This window comes from Podarcis cretensis, assembly GCF_951804945.1.
Source record: "Podarcis cretensis genome assembly, chromosome: 5".
Taxonomy (NCBI): Eukaryota; Metazoa; Chordata; class Lepidosauria; order Squamata; family Lacertidae; genus Podarcis; species Podarcis cretensis.
The window spans coordinates 18246901-18261514 of NC_137174.1; the positions used below are offsets into that span (position 1 = coordinate 18246901).

Below are 14614 nucleotides of genomic sequence, written 5' to 3' on the forward strand. Positions count from 1 at the left end.
ATAGATGTGGGAGATAACGGAACTGTCAATGTGCCATAAATGGCTGTATCTAGCCGGTGGGTAGTAAACACACACACACACACACACACACACAAAACAAAACTTTGGCTAGTAACTTACATGGACTTATTTACAAGGTTGGATTAAAAAAACAAGACCATGGGGCAAGCCTTCAACTAACAATAGGTATTCCTACTGTGAGGGTGAAAACCTTAGGTACAAGCACTCTCTCTCACTGACTATGCAGTCACCATCAGAATCTGCACAGGAACCTAGATGCACTCTCAGCTCTCACAACAAATATGTGTGAACATCTCTTAGCAACAGCTGGTCATAAGCAAGCAAAGAAAGGCAACATTTCCCATTTAAATCATCCCACTTATGCATTATAAAGTAAAGTGAGAGAAGTCGGGGAAGGGAGAAAGAGAGACTTCATCCAAAGCACTTATGTTGCAACAAAATGTTACTGTGCATCTAAGAGAAAACGCACCCTTGATTATCCTCAATTGCCTTATCCTTAACAAGGAGGTTAAAGTTTGATATATATATTGCTCTCATGTTGATTTTTCAGGGCCTAAATGAGAAATCTCAAGTGTTGGCGGCATGGACTCCAGCTTAGGCTGCAACCATAACCCCACTTACCTGGGAGCAAGTCTCAGCAAGACTTACTTCTAAGGAAGAATGGTTAGGTTTCTACCCCTAAATGGGGGCTGTCTGTCTGTTATTAAAAACATAGAAGGGAATGGGGGCTTGTAACACCATCCTCTGCAACTGGCAGGAAATGTGAATCTTGTTTACTGGTCATACATGGAATAAATATTGAACTTCAGCCAATATTTCCTGCTTTTTCACTGCAGGCTCCGTTTTTCCAGCACAGCACAAGGCACTAAACATTAGGGATCCTGAACTTGAATCCATGTCTAAATTTGGGTCTGGGTCCCATAGTTTCAACTTGGCACTGACTCAAGAAAAAGAAGAGGGAGGGGTGTCAGAGAAATATTATTTGGCCAACCTCTGTTAATATGGGTGTCTGGAAGCATTTAATTGTGCAGAATTTTGGATCAAGAAGACTGGATACAAAAATGGCACTCCTTGCACTTGGGGAGCTGAGGTCCTTTGTATTTCTTACTTAAATACCAATACCTAAAATAACAATAACACTAATGTAAAATTGTCAAGATTCACATAACCACTTGGGCACGAGAAAGTGTGGATTCCTGGGCAAGACTTAATGGTGTGTCATATGCCCAAATGAACAAAATAAAGGGTTGCATTCAGCTAATACTCAGAACAGACCCATTGGAATTAATGGCCATGACTAATTTAAAAGGTGAAGGGACCCCTGACCATTAGGTCCAGTCGCAGATGACTCTGGGCTTGCGGCGCTCATCTCGCTTTACTGGCCAAGGGAGCCGGCGTACAGCTTCCGGGTCATGTGGCCAGCATGACTAAGCCACTTCTAGCGAACCAGAGCAGCACACGAAATGCCGTTTACCTTCCTGCCAGAGTGGTACCTATTTATCTACTCACACTTCGTGCTTTCAAACTGCTAGTTGGCAGGAGCAGGGACCGAGCAACGGGAGCTCACCCCGTCACAGGGATTCGAACCGCCGACCTTCTGATCAGCGAGCCCTAGGCTCTGTGGTTTAGACCACAGCGCCATCCGCGTCCCTAAATGACTAATTTAGGGTCCATTAAATTCAATGAATTTGCTTCTCTGAGTAAAAGTTAACTGAATAACAACCCCAAATCTATTGCTTCTCTGAAGATTCAGTGCTTGCTGCACAGTCTGTAATTGAAAGCTTGTTGTAATGGATGGTGTTAAGCAACTGGGAAGGATGACTAAGGCTCCAGTTCATCCTCAGCCAGGATGCTCACTGCAGAACATCCAGATTGAAACTGCAACTCAGCCCACCTCATGGGGCTGTTGTGAGAATCCTGCACTGGGTAACAAGTGGCCAAGTTGTTCTGCTTCTTCATTCCTTGGAGCAGTAAAGCACTCCCATAGAAGGCACCCAAAATGGCAGGGAAAATGTTTGTTGTAACTTGAAACTTCTCACCTGCTTTGCTTTATGGTTATACTGTGGACCCATGACAGTCAATCCTTCCTATTGATCTGTGGTCATCACCACAAAGTGCAAATCAAACACTGATTTCTCCTTGACAAACCTAACATGCATTTTAAAGAGATAAAAGATCCCTTTGAGTGGTGTCTGAACGCCACATTTCTCCATTCCATTGATAGCAACAGACGCTCTTCTCTTGCGAAGGCATTAATCTCTACCGTGGTATAACACCAAAGTAGGAAATACTTAGCATGGGTATGTATATAGATTAATGTGTGCCGTGTGATGTGTGTTCAGGGACCTGCGTAAGGTTATAAATAAGGATTAGCATAACTTTAGGGAGATTAATGTGTGGCAACTTGGGCCTGTTTCCTTACAGCAGAAAAAGATCCCAGGCAATTCTGACTATACAAGTGGGAGGGGTACAAAATGAGGCTTGAGAAACAATGGCCAGTTGAGGGGAGAAATCCTATGGAGTACTGTAAGGTCCTGGAACTACCCTTGAGAACTATTTGGACACTTCAGTTAGTACAAAACACACCAGCTAGGATTCCTAACTAGGACTAGCCGTGTGGATGATATCCTCACCAGTTGCATAATGGCTCCTAGTCTATTCCAAAACGCAATTTGTGGTGCTGTTTCTTACATTTAGAACTCAAGAGCTGGAAGGACCACATTCTCTCGTAGTAACTTGTCGAAACATTAAAATTGTATTCAGAGACTTTTCTCTGAGTTCCCTCTGAAGTAAGAGGGACAGTGATTAGCGAAACAGCCTTCTCTGTGATGCTGCCAATTAGGGATGTGACCTGGTGTCCATTCTCTATGTATGTTTTTCAACACCAAGGAAAGTGTTGGACAAGGACCAGAGAGATCTGGGTTCAAATCAATACTCTGCTCATTAGGCGATGCTGGGCCACTCACTATGTCTCAACCTAACCTACCACACAAGGTTGTTGTAATAATAAAATCATGTATAATACTCTGGGCTCCTTGGAGGAGTAGGATATACATTAAATAAACAAACAAACAAATGCTCAGCTGTAATGTAATATCTCAGCTATAACTTGGATTTGTTTTGTTTTTTTCATTATGAGATAGTTTTGTTTACTGCTACTCTCAGTTCTATTTCTTGTTCTAATCATAGCTGTCAACTTTCCCCTTTTCTTGTGAGGAATCCTATTCGGAATAAGGGAATTTCCCTTTAAAAAAGGGAAATGATGACAGCTATGGTTCTAATCTAGGGGAGCCTGTTTTGACTCAGCCCCAATTAAGTTTCACTGCAAGCTCTTCCAGTCTCACATTTCCTTAAAAAGGGCTCTATGAATGGCATTGGCCTCACTGAATACTACAGCCATCAGGCTGGGCGTAACAGAAGTAGCTGTCTGGATTACTATCTAGGTTAAGCAGGCCCTACAGTGCAGCTAACACACTAGCAGCTGCCAGGCGCATGGCTGCTTTTGAAGGCGTTCAAAATCATCCAGCTTATCCTTCAGTTTCGTCATCAATGGTGGATCATAACATTCTGGATACTATTTAGAGCCCAACCAAGTATTCCTGCTGTCACAATGGTATTCTCTGCAGGAGTGGCCAAAGCAGCCACAAATATTATTGCACCTCTCCAGCAACACAGTAATCACACACCCTTCCGACATTTCACAGATGAAAACCAGGATACCACCCTCCTCCAGCTATTGAACCCCCATTCTCACTACCCCATCATTTCCTATCCCCACTCGGCACTGCCAGCTGTTGGTGCTGAGGGATAGCTCAGTGGGTACAGTGTAAGACTCTTAATCTCAGGGTTGTGGGATTGAGCCCCATACTGGGTGAAAAATTCTTGCATTGGAGGGGGCTGGACAAGATGGTCCTCATGGTCCCTTCCAACTCTACAATTCTACGATTCTATGTTCTGGATTCATTTATTTTGCATCAGCCGGTCTTGCACCAACTGAAAAAGAAAGAAAGTGCCTGATCTTCTGAGTAAAGGTATACCAAGCATAATTGCCCTACCATCAACAGTTAAAAATGAATCCCACTTCCCACAGCAGCATATGAAATGTCAAGCCACACCCTGCATGGTGTCTTAATTGTTTTATTCTTACATTTGTGTTATGGCTTTTTTATAGGGGGCAGATGGGGCACATCAACTTGGGAAGGTGGCCAGTCTAGGAGAAGGTAGACTGTGATTCTGAACCTCCACTGCCTTGCAGGATATCTTCGGGAGAAGAAAAGGCTAAGGAGTAAACCGTATGCAAATCCAGAGTGAAGTCCTTAAGATGTTTGGGTGGCACCTTGTACGCCTCCTTCTGACAACTCCTGCAGCTAATCTGGTGCTAAACATATTGCCCTGCTTTCCTTTGGACCCCATCAGTGAGGCCAAGAGGGAGTTCTTATCATCAGAGCAGCCCAGGACCTCAATACAAACTGCCCAAACTTGCGCCCCGAGGAGGTCACTTTGGTGCTGCTAACACAGCGGTTTGACTTCACCCTTGGCACAGCTCTCCATTGTCTTTCGAGACAGACAGATGCCAACAACAACCAATAATGTTCTGGCTTTTCATCAAAAGAACTCAAGGTGTTCTACATGACTCTCCTCCTCCCTGCTTTGTCTTCACAACAACCCTGTGAGGTAGGTTAGGCAGAGAGTCAGTGACTGGCCCAAAATCACCCAACGAGCTTCACAGCTGAGTGGCGCTTTGAACCTTGGTCTTCCAGGTCCAAGTCTGACACTACTATACCAGGCTGGCTAATAACACTGTCCAAGCATTCAAGGTGCATGGTGCATCTACCATCTACTCCACAACATTTAATTTATTTACACTTAAGGAAAAAAAGCTGGAAGCCCAAGACTGGCAATTCTAGCAAATTGTGCCAACAAAATCCAACAACAATAATAATCTGAAAAACCCCTCAGAAAAAAAATGAGAAAGAAAACAGGTACCAAAAAAGAGAGCATATGCCATTGAATAAGCCAACAGTTCTATGCTATCATAACAGGAACAATAATTAATGGGTTGTAACAGAGATAATGGGCCACTTTTATATTTAAAACAACGGTGAACTTTCAGATTGAAATGTATCTTTTTAGCTTCTCTCTTTTTCTTTTTGTTTAAAGCAAATAAAATCCAGCATTTGAAAACCCAAATAATTTCTCCCTCACACACACACTAGGAATGCCCCATTTGGAATATGACAACCCTAGGGGCAGGACACGGGTACCAGCAGGATTAAAACACAGCATTTGACAGCAACTTCAGGCGGCTGAGTGGCCATGTTGTTCCTGCAACCATTGTATGCAAATCGTGACCCAATGGAGCCACACATCTGAGGTACCATTATCTTCAAAACAGTGCAGATACTACAAGGCATGCTTGTCCTAAATGGCTGAATATGATCCAAGCCAACTGGGGGCTAAGGAAGGGAGTGAAGAAACAGCAGGGATAACAAAACCAAAAAAAAAACCTGGCTAGGATTCAGAGGCAAGCTTCTGTTGGCACAGTTCCTGCAATATGCACAGAAATCCTCTAATCTGCTGGACCATCCTTCTGGGATATTACACCAGCACAAACATTTATTACACACATAGACACAAATGAAATAAATCTTAACACAATTTCGTGTGTGTGTGTGTGTGCGCACACACACACACACACAGAGTTTTTTGACCTTGAAGGCTGGTTACCAGACCCAAGTATCTGCACAGATAAACTGAAGGGAAAATCCTACCTACTGTGGTGGAGTGGAATCCCCATTGATACAAATAATACATTGAATTACTGTACAGTGGTACCTCGGGTTACATATGCTTCAGGTTACAAACGCTTCAGGTTACAGATTCCACTAACCCAGAAATAGTACCTCGGGTTAAGAACTTTGCTTCAGGATGAGAACAGAAATCACGTGGCGGCGGCAGGAGGCCCCATTAGCAAAAGTGGTGCTTCAGGTTAAGAACAGTTTCAGGTTAAGAACGGACCTCCAGAACGAATTAAGTACTTAACCCAAGGTACCACTGTAGTTACACAAGTGACAAAATGAATGACATGCGTGTCAGCATCTGGAAGTCAGGGCTATCAAGAGCAAAAGCAAAGGAAGACAGAAAGCAAAGACCCAGAAAGAAGGAAACAACGAGTTGACGTCCAGTCAGTCAGTCAACATCTGGCAATACTAGTATGGATGTGTTGCAATGCATGCTCAGATGAAAACAGGGCCTATGCATCTGGTTATGGCACAAAGTCAGGCCTGAACTCGTGCCAGTCTCTCTGGCACTAGGTTAGTAAACTGGAGGCAAAGCCATTAGGAGACACGGCTAGCAACCCAATTTCTATGTGCTTGCAAAAAAAAAAAAAACCAAACCATGGCCACCTCTATTGTAGACCACATCTGGGGCTGTGACCTGATGCAGAAAGGTTTCTACAAGGCTCCCAAGGTTAGGCACCTATTTGAGAGATCTTTTGAGCAAGACAAGAGAGGGTAGTTCAATTGGGCTAGCCATTTATTATATGAAGCTGAAATGACTTAAAAATTATAGTGTTTTCGCCTCTCACATCTCAGCCACTTAATATATACAAAACTGCCACCTTGAGTATACTCCTATGATTACAAGGATGTCTCAACCCCCTGTAAATCACAGGAGATGCTAATGAAGTTCTGTCTATTGCTAACTTTAGATATTCCATATGCAAAGCAATCAGTTAACACCACAATATCTGCTGCTCCCTAGAGACACCAGCACTTGAATAATTCAGCTCCCTTTTGTTACAGATCACAGGCACATACTTCTTTACACTGCAGAAAATAACTCTTTCTGCTCAACTAAAAATTCCCAGTTTATGCTTGTCTGGTGTTGTACTGCTCGTGAACCATTTGCTAAAAAGTAGAGGTGGGTGCATTACCCATGGTTTCATGAGAAAAATTCTGAGTCATTTCTTCTTCTTTTTTTAACGGGGGGGGGGGGATCGGTACAAACCAATCCAAACTTGGCACCTTAGGTGTTGAGTTAGAAGTCCAACGGTAGAGGAGGAAACAGCACACAGTACATCCTATGCTGTTGAAAGGATTTCTCATAATTCCTGGTAAAAGCTAGCACTGCTTACTCAGAAAGTAATTTAGGAGCTTTTGGATGTTGCTATTTTAATTCTAATTTATGTGGGGTTGGTGGTGGGAGAAAGACTGATAAAGCAGCTTGCATATATGCTGAAAGGTTAGAATACAGAATACAACAAATGGCAAACAATTTTTTAAAATAAACTTTCAGCATAGAGTGTCTACAAATTGCAGCATTCACTTTAATAATCGGAAGGATGCATAATCAAAGCCCTTAAGTTTACAAAGCTGACATCTGCCCTTGCCTCAAGGACATTTAGTTACTTGAGTGTGCCTGAGATTTGTCACAAAGGTGGCAAACCCACATGAGGTGCAATGTGGTGCTTGCTGCTTGGAGGCAAGAGAAATGTGTGGAGAAAGTAGGCACAGGAAAACACTGAAGCCCAGACCTAAAAGGAATGAGTCATCCTTTGCATCTAGATAAATCTTGATCTTGCAGAATTACTCATGAAGAAAAATCTTCTTTATCAAGTGCTTCTCAAAGCACAGGATTTCCTGATTGTGACTTATTTATTCCACAAGACATATCTGAGGTCAAGGGTTTATGAAAAGCAAAGAGTGAAAATAAAGGAATTAGATATACAGCAGCAAAATATACACAGCTTGATTATCAAACCTCCTGCCAACTGCACCAACATTTTGAATGGGCAACTGGCAGTCTATGTAAGCTAGGCCTGCAAAAACAACAACAACCAACTCAGTCCTCAGCAGCCTTTTCAATCTGAAATCAAGATACAGCAAGGATGTTTTGCCCAGTTCTTTTAACCGTAAGGAAGCAGACTGGGTCCAGATTTCTGAGAACAGAGTTTCACTTGCAGAATACAGATGGTTCCTCTGGAATAGTGTAAGACAGGACAATTGTGGGAAACCTTTGGCCTTATAGATGTTACTGAACAAAAACTCCCACAAACCCTGGCCACTGGCCATGCTTTTTTGGACTGGTGGGAGTTGCAGCTCAGCAGCCCTGGCTGTGACAAAATTCCTCTCGAAGGTAATAAGAATTAGAAATCAACATGCTCTGGATAAAACACAATGACTGCCTAGCAATGTTTCCCCTGTATCTTGCTTTCAAAATTGTTTTAGTGGGTCTTTAGACTATAATAAAGAATGTGTATGTGTGCCTGACCACTGGATGTGAGGTTGAGCTGCTCAACAAACACCACATTTAATTCCGTTCCTACTCCAGTTAGCCTCAGGAGAACTGTTCTGATAAATAGGCCCAATTCAACACAGAGACAAAGACACACTGTCAGTGTTCAGGTCCTCAAAGAAAGCATGAGGGCATAAAGTGAGATGGGGACATTTATGTTGCCAACACCCACCATGCAGTGTTCAAAATTAGCCAGGCACCAGGAGCATTTTGCACCTGTCTATTGGCCACTTGCGACCAAGTGAAGATGCCTGGGTGCCACAATGGTGCCTTACACCTCCACCATTGGGTTGGCTGGCGCACAGAAGCTCCCCCCCCCCCCCGCCGCTTTGCTATGGCATGAGTCAGATTTTAGCTGGAGCTCATAATATACACAATTCATTTTCAGCTTTGTAATCTTTAAGGCACCCGTAACCTAGGTTTGAGTGGCCATATGGTGAATAGCTTTTTATAAAACTTCCACCATGTCCCCACCCGTGCCTCATTCCCAGCTTGCTTCCACTAAGTGGCAAGGTGAAAAGGGGTTTTGTACGAAAATTTGGCTAAACAAACTTAAAGTCTCCCTATGATTGGGAACCCTGAAAATACAAGGGGAGAATGAATGATTTCCAAAGCTATGTTTCTGCAGTACAAATTCAAAATTGGAATATTATAGTTATTGACAGTAGGGGAGTGAATAGGATCTCAACCTGCCCTATGGAGAAGTCTGTAGCAGAGCTGATCTCAGCAGAAAGCAGAACTTGAACTCAACAGATAGGCACAGTGGCGTAGCGTGGGTTATCAGCACCCGGGGCAAGGCAAGTAATTTGCGCCCCCTAACCCATGGATTTGCGCCCCCTAACTCGTGGATTTGCGCCCCCTAACCCGTGGATTTCCCTAACCCCCAGATGTTGCGCCCGGTGCGCCCGGCCCCCCCTGCACCCCCCACGCTACGCCACTGGATAGGCATTAATAGCCGGCTCCCTGGTATTTGTCTGCAGCCAGCTGATCCTTTAAAGGGCTTGCAAACAGCCAAACTGGGCTCACTGCAAACCCATTCTGCCTTGCAAAAAGCCCTGCTCAGTGCCTTGAAGACAGAACAGTCAACTGATGGGCAATGCTTCAAAGCTGAAGGGCTCTTTGCAAGCCCCAAGCTAAGAACACGTTTGGTGCTTTGAAGTACCAATGGCCAGCTGATTGAAAGAACTTCAAAGCACCATGCAAGGCTCTTTGTGAGCTCTGAACGGCGCTTTGAAGATTGTTGAGACTTCAGAGCACCCCATCACCTGACATCATTGTGACATCAGTAGAGTGTCAGGTGGGCAGCTCCACCAACTTGATGAATTGGGCCCACATGGGGTAAGAGAAGTGGCCAGATCCAGTTCCCCACCCAATCTAAATGCTGGCACTGGGGGAGATTCAAAAGCATAGTTGCTCAAGACACCTGAGAGTTCGTGATCTTTACTACCTCTTTCCCCTTTGTGTGATCACCCTCAAGTCTGCATGTGCACATGGTTTCAAGGAGACAGTAGTGGGTCCAGCTGTGGTCTAATGATTTCAGTGATTAGGGCAGAAATAAGCATTTGGTGTACTTTATATTGTATTTTCCATGAGATCGTGCATACTCGAGGGCAGGCACCTAACATGTGCTAAAGCTAAATAACCGACACTTCTCAGTTAGTAGGAAAATCAGGGCACCGTGCATAAACATCAAGTGAGTCTATTGTATACAGATGGCCTAACTACCTATAAATATTGGACTTGCCCAAAATAAAATCATTCATCGCTTACCAGAATATACAAACATATTCATCCCAAGCTAGAAGTTGTTAAGGGTAACTGCCCTTTTCATTTTTGCAAGGTATAATCACTATCCACAAGGGGAGGGGGGAGGAATGTGGAAAATTACAGGATTAGTCAGAAGGGAGGCAGGACAAGACGGAATCAACTTAACATGAGTAATGCCTCCTGCTTTTGTCAGTGTATGTTTATTACAAGAAGAAAGCAGTTTACAAAATCCTCAGTGCATCTAGAAATTAAATCAAAAGTGCAATACGTTACTGTGAAATCTTTGCTGGCCTAGTACATACCCAATTTGCAACATCGGCAAAACAAGGTTAATATAATGCTTTACTGTTCTAACATAATTGGCAGGATGTCTTCCCAGGTACAAGGAATCTTCATGGGAGCCACAAGCATTTATGTACAGGGAGTAGGGAGTTGGGGGTGACTGTAAAAGTATCCCCCTCTTAAAAGTTGTCAGAACTGAAATGAAATGAAAGCATGTGGCAAGAGTTGTCCTGAGCTAAAAATGACTGTATTTTGCTGAGCTTTTCAGCAGTGCCCAAAATGCCTTGCTTTTTGGGGTAGTATTTTGACTTTTGGGGCCATTTATTTATTTAAAATGCTCTCTTGGTGATGTCATCATGCAGCTAAGTCTGATTGGCTGCATAGTGTTGTGACATCACCCTGTCCACTATTTATAGCGTACTCTCCGGTGCCTGTTCTTTCTTCATGCTGCAGCCTCCCTATGTCGCTGCAAAATTCTCAGTCCTCCCCAGGTACCCTCCAGATGTTTGGGAATACAACTCCTATTGGTGCTATACCAACTGGGGCTGATGTGAGTTGTTGCCCAAAATGTCTGGAGGGCATCAAGTTGTGGAAGGTTCCTGTGTCTGGTGAAAATTTGCTATCATGTGCCTGTACCAAGGAGGAAGCAGCAACTAAGGGAAACAAAGGCGTCAAAAAAGGTGAACATCTAGACTGTGTCAGTGTATTCATTAGCAGCCCACTGAAGTCTCAAAAGTAAAATAGATAATCTCCTGGACAGCCCCAAATGACATAGCAGACCTCTCTACTGTGCCTTTGGTGTGTTTCTTTCATGCCTAACCACCACTAAAAAGCTCATTTTGTAGTCCTTTCAAAATTCCCTCCAAGAATATATCTCTCATGGTTTTGTCAACCTTTGTTGCTGAAAATGTTGGCACTTTGGACTAAGTGCCTCTGAGCACATGCATTCTTTTCTCTTCTCTCCAGCAAAAAAAAAATGTTAATTTGATTTTACCACACACACCTCCAATTTTGCTGGCAATAAACACACCCAATGGAATGCACCACATTATATGTGCTTGGCATCTCATTTAAAGAGGGCCTTCATGGGTGCCATATTGCCACACCAGCCCAATGCTCACACCAGCAGGCTATGGAGCCCTGGTATGCCAGCCATGCATGTGTAATGCCTTATAGGTTTAAGGCACTGCGCATGTGCAATGACACATGGATAGGTCCCTCTTCTCCACACGCATCTGATTAAAACTGGCCTAAGAGGCAACTGTCTATATTACATGGTAGTGAGCATGTGTTCACATTTGACAGTGCCCATCAACCACCAACCACATGAGACACATTAGTGAACATGTGCATAGTGTTACTGCTCAGCACCAGCGACAATCACTCAGCTGGAATTTTAATTTGATAAGTGTTTGGCCCCTTCATTTGCTGCAACCTGCTAAGAATGGTGAAATTCAGGCTGACCTTTATAGTTCTGGCAGGTTTACAACTAATTGGTAACTTGCTCTGTTTGTGTAGGGAAGAATTTTATTTTATTAAAGACCCAGCGGGTCTAACACAAAATGTTGTGGTTATAGAATTAATAGGTTCTTAGAAGAAATTAAAATTAATGTATAAATGACCCTAAGGCTATATCATTTAATAGAGGATAATATCCATCCTCATTATTTTTTGTACCACCTGCCAAACTCCAGGATGTAAATACAATTTCATATGACATCTTACAGTTCGTAAATCTGTTTTTTAAGAACAAACGAAAACCACCCACTGTATGCCATTTCCAATAAATGCTTTCTAATGCTCCCATTAGTTAGATGAAGCAGTTTGCCTTTCAATCACTTATCTATAGCATAGGGCTCTTACAGCTACTCAGGGAAGTCTGTCCCACCAGTTTGGTTTTGAAGGCAAAACATAAAATAAAACAAGGCACTAAAATGGTGGAAGGGAATTTAAAGTCACTTTGACAGCCAGTATTTATGACTTGTTTGTGTACCAAATGAAATAGATGTATTTTATTTGTTAAGGTGGCTGCTTAAGTCTTGCAGGGGGAGATAAATTCTATATTATTTATGACCTGCTACTTCAGCTGGACACTATAAATTCAAATCACTAGGACTGCATCTCTTCTTTTCCATCCCACAACGCATCCACCCATTTTTTTAATCTTCTCCATGTCTCTCAGAAGTTATTTTGAGATAATGTATTATCATTCAGGGATTTCTGAAAGGGGAAGCCAAGTTGGCATGACACAGTTTCCCCTATGCCAATGCTGCAATTTAACAAAGAGACAAGTTAAGTGATGAAGACAATTTATGCAGCTGGAACGGAATGAGCATTCTGGTCCTCTCTGCCCTCCCCTTTTCTGAAATGGTCTCGACACACCTACCTGCCTCAAATGACTCAGACACACAGTTTATCACTAGCAAGGTTGTTTCTCTTGATGGCAAAACAGCAACCTCTCAGATTTGTTTGTGCACACTGAAATCCTCGCCGTACCTACTCAGAAATAAGCGTACTTGAATTCAGTGGAGCTTACTCCCAGGTAAGTGAGGTTAGGATTGCTGCAGTCTTGGAGCAAAACCAAGAGAGGATTTTGTGGCACCCTGAAGATGCAGCACAAAACCTGCATCTTGGCAATGTTCTTCAGGAGTCTAATGGATTGCCACATCGTAAGGTTAAATCTGGTTTCTTCCACAGGGAGTGATTCCAAAAGCATAGCTGAGCAACAAGTGTATTCAAGGCCACCAGAGTAGGTGTGTCTTCTGATTTTGCAAAAGGGGACCAATTCCCTTAGGAACTGATCCCTATGGAAAGAATACCAGATTCAGCAATATGAGGCAGACATCCATTAGCTCTGAGGAAAAACTCACCCAGATCCAGTCAACAAATGTAAGTGACATCCAAGTACACAACTGTGTTATCACCTCTTCAGTTGCTTGACCTCTGTTGTACAGATACCGCAAGAGGGAAATGATTATACCTTTTAAAAGTGGCAAGCAGCAATAATATATTGCATACTCACTTCTCAATCGATGCCACAGGCACATATATTGTGTACAGATACCTCTACCAGACAAGATGAATGAATGAATGAATGAACGAACGAATGAACGAAAGAGAATACCATGTCCTGCAATAAATCAATGAACTGTAATTCCCACTTACTGATAAATTATCACAATACCTCAGTCAATCATGCTCTGATAACCTCCCTCTTGATTACTGTACCACATTCTGTACGGGGCCACCCTTGAAAATAATTAGGGAGATGGAGCTAATACAGGGTCCTGCCACTCACCTTTTAAAGAGGGCAAGCTGGGTGGAGCACTGTGCCCTGATACACACTCACTGTACTGGCTGTCAATATGCTTCCAACTCAAAAGGGCTGGTGCATGTTATTTCAATACTGAAAAGTTTATTGAAAGCCTGGCGAAAAGATCTCCTGGATCTGATCAAAAGCCAACCTGATCCTGGAGGTAGCATACTACCAACATGACTAGTAGCTACTTGTGCCTCCTCATTCACACAAATCTGCAGAAGAGGCATCTCCATGTTTCCTCTTTTATTCAAGTGAAATTAGCTATGTCACAAGCTGGGGCCTTCTCGGTGGTGGCACATATGTCCTATAGGAAATCCATCCCATTCTGCCTGCGATCTGACGGCAAATGAATATGACTCCCTACTTGCAATCCCACAGTGGTATCACTGCGTCATCCAGGAATGCCAAATAGGAATGGTGGAAGGGTGCTGAGATACTCAGTAATACGCTCTATTAAGCTGTCTCTAGTAACCAACCATTCATTTTACACCATCTTCTGCCTGAAGCATGTTCGGTTAATGTTCAAATGCCATTAAATTCCAGAATCAAACCTCTCTGAATAATACATCTTGATCTCTGCAGAACCATGCGAGAGCCTTTCAAAAAATTAGGAAGCATGTAAGATATATTTCAAGAGCAGTTCTTTGGAAGCATCCAGGTGGTTTTTAGGGCTGAACGGCAGGGTGCCAGAATCAGCAGATGCAGTTTAATTAGTTCACTGCATAAATAAAAGGGAAATAGCCTTTAAAAACCTAACGCCACAGAGCGACAGAGCTGGTTGGAGGAGACTAGCTCTGCGGAACGTCTCGTGGTGACGACTTCAAAGCAGCATTAGGCAATCTTCTGGAGGGCAAATCTTATCAGTGGCCATTAAGGAAAATAGAATGTACAGAAGCTGTACTCTGAATGCCCACTGCAGGTGTCCAA

The 14614-nt window shown here is 43.1% G+C and overlaps 1 protein-coding gene across 15 annotated transcripts in view; it reads right to left on the bottom strand.

Annotated features, from left to right (window-relative positions):
• The window catches only part of KCNMA1 (potassium calcium-activated channel subfamily M alpha 1), a 559506-nt gene that overhangs the window by 481359 nt on the left and 63533 nt on the right, over positions 1–14614 (bottom strand). The gene's annotated exons all lie outside the window — the stretch shown is intronic.